Source organism: Gossypium raimondii, chromosome 10 (genome assembly GCF_025698545.1).
Source record: "Gossypium raimondii isolate GPD5lz chromosome 10, ASM2569854v1, whole genome shotgun sequence".
Lineage (NCBI taxonomy): Eukaryota > Viridiplantae > Streptophyta > Magnoliopsida > Malvales > Malvaceae > Gossypium > Gossypium raimondii.
In genome coordinates this window covers 37544688-37547691 of record NC_068574.1, presented here as the reverse complement: position 1 = coordinate 37547691, position 3004 = coordinate 37544688, and the positions used below count along the sequence as shown (strand labels likewise).

The following is a 3004-nucleotide window of genomic DNA, read 5'->3' as shown; positions in this document are numbered from 1 at the left end:
TGACTGGTCCCATTTTGTGAACAAATGGTTGAAATGGTTACTCGATAAACATACAGTGAAGCACAAGGTTGCCACAGCTTACCATCCGTAGATGAATGGCCAAGTTGAACTAACAAACAAAGAGATCAAAGGCATACTCGTGAAGGTAGTTTGCCCGAATAGACGAGATTGGTCTTCACCACAAAACATACACGATAGTTTGGCTGATTTCATCTCTTGGACTACAGTGGGTGTCTTCATTGTTTAGATCATATTAGCTAAAGAAGATACCTGGGCTGTCAACAAAGTGATTGCATCGAGCTCCATGGTACCAACAACTTTCTTACCTGTCCAAAATCTCATGGTAGGATATTGATAATCATTGTTGGCAATCTTTTCCAAAATCTCATATGCTTTGTTATAGAATTTATCCAACAGAGTACCATTTGTAGAGGCATTGACTACCATCCTTGTATGCACATTCATTCCATTATAAAATATCTCCATCTGTGTCCAATGCTAGAATCCCTGCATTGAACATTTCTGAAGTAATTACTTAAATCATCCCCAAGCTTCATATAGTGTTTCATCCTGTAACTGCCAAAAATATGTGATGTCATTTCTAAGTTTGGCTTTCATATTTGGGGGATCATACTGTAGCAAAAATCTCTAGCAAAGATAATTCCATGATGTCACTATTTTCGACAGAAAAGCATTCAACCATGCTCTTGCTTGGTCTCTCAAGGAATATGGAAACAATTTAAGCCTTAGGGCATCTTTAGGAACACCCTATTGTTTAAATGAGTCACAGACTTCTAGAAAAAGTCTTAAATGCAATTGTGGATCTTCAATAGGCAACTTGCTGAACTATCTCACTATTTGTAACATCTAAAACATTATTGGTTTTAGCTCGAATTGTTGAGCTTAAATTTGTGGTCTGACTATCCCTGGATTCAGATAATCCAAAACTGGCACAACATGCTCTCAGATTGTTCTATCTCAGTCATCTATCACCCTACGAACAAGAGTATTAACATCCTAACCATTCAGATTATTTTTCAGACCAGGTATCACCCTACGAACAGGAGGATTAGCATCTTAACCATTCAAATTATCATTGAGGCCAGGATATTCTTCATAAAGTTCTTTCGATCTCTAGGTCAAAAGGATATTCTTTGTTAGCAGGAATGGCTCTTCTCGTGCATTGATGGCAAACCTGTAGAATATAACTAAGTTAAATAAAATAACCAAACCAAATTACACCAATTTGATGATCCCCAGCAACGGCGCCAAAAACTTGTCGCATGTGAATATGATTTGTGAATTATGCAAGTATACACATCGAATAAAGTAATAAAGTGATAAGTGAGATCGTCTCCACAGGGATCGAAGTAGGTATAAAATGGCCAAGTTATTATACTGAAATATGATTAATGTTATGACAAAAATAATGATAAGAATGCAGTGGTAATTTGAAGGAATAATGATGTGTTCAATGTGTAACGATAAATGTCGAAAAATACTATGACAAGACAAAAGTAAAAATGCAGTGGAAATTACGAGAATAATTACGTGAATAACATGCAAACGAATAAATAAACAACTAAGAATGTTATGGAAAAGATACTATGGCAAAGGATAAAGGGTCTACGATATTGATTTGAAAGGATGGGAACTAAGAAATGCTCTTACTTTCAGTAATGCCTCAACAAAATCGTACCCAATCTATTGCTCAGAAGAAACCTAAAATGACATACTTCTTTCGAGAGCAAGATCTCAAGTTACCTGGCCTGTGTCTATAGGCCTTAGCATGATACCCTGCACTGTTTTGTCTTCTTTCCATATGAACGTTGCTCTATGTCTAGAGTCTACTAAAAGTATCGGTCGAGTACTTGCTCATATCATTTAATTTTAGTCCAACTAATCTAACCTTTTCAGAATTAGATTAGTTTATGGGCATGTTGCACAGTCATCTATGTCTAGGGATTGCACGCATACAACTTAGAAATAAAAAGAATTGAATGAAACAGTAAATTAATTCAGATCTATGCTTCAACCATTAAAGAAAAAAAAGGTTTCATCATGTAATCCCAACCCTATGAGATTTAGCTCATGGGTTGGCAAGTAAAATGCAAAACCAAAATATCATCCAACATCATTTCAATCAAATCAATTCATGGAGGAACAAAGTAATAAATAACGGAAGAACTTCAGGAAGGCATCTTTCGCTTGTCCAGTTCACACTCCATCGGCACAATGTCCTATAGTGGCTGAGAGGGACTTCCTTCGTCTTCCTCTTTCCGTCTCTACTTAGCCACTACCCTTTATTTTTGCCTCTAGATCTCCACACCCATTACGGTATCCTCCTTTGGCTTTTTATAAGCTTTTCCCCAAAGGAAAATCCAACAACCCATGATATCTTCTCCTCTCTTTTAGGTAAATTTTTTTGGTACAAGTAGAGTTGGGCTAAAACTGTTATGCGTTGAGTGTTAATTCGGTCTTCCTGGAATTGCCACAGCATTCGTGTTGGCAAACTGCCCAACATTTTGCCATGAGAAAGCTTCATTCTTTTATTTCTTTATTCGCATCCTGCACCAACCAATTACTACCGAACAAATCTTTCTCGCAAACAAGTAAAAGTAACATATAATAACATTTAAGCACAGTCCAATCTTCTTAATGTAATGCAATGAAAATTATGAATGGAATGTCCTAAAATGAAACTAAATTTACTGAAGTACATGTAATTAGCTAGGTCTAAAGGCATGAAATATAACTCTTTTCAAGAGTTATCAGTCAGCCACTAACAATCCACCTTGAACAAGGTCTAGAAATTCCCACTTGCGAGCTTTCATGTACTGCTCGCCCATAAACTTCCTTTTAAATACCTCAAGAAAATAATCCTAAGTCAAACGATCAGCAGTCGTACCTCTCTTAACAATATTCCACCAACAATGAGCCTCACCGTCGAATAGGGACACAGTACAACTGATAAACAATGCATGCAGAACAGGATCGTAGCTTG

General features: G+C 36.7%; 1 non-coding gene across 1 annotated transcript; it reads left to right on the top strand.

The window, feature by feature from the left end:
• The first annotated feature begins 502 nt into the window (after positions 1-502).
• LOC128034324 (small nucleolar RNA R71) lies at positions 503-609 on the top strand. The gene has a single exon (XR_008190453.1). It is a non-coding gene; the product is annotated as a small nucleolar RNA R71 (small nucleolar RNA).
• Positions 610-3004: the final 2395 nt, after the last annotated feature.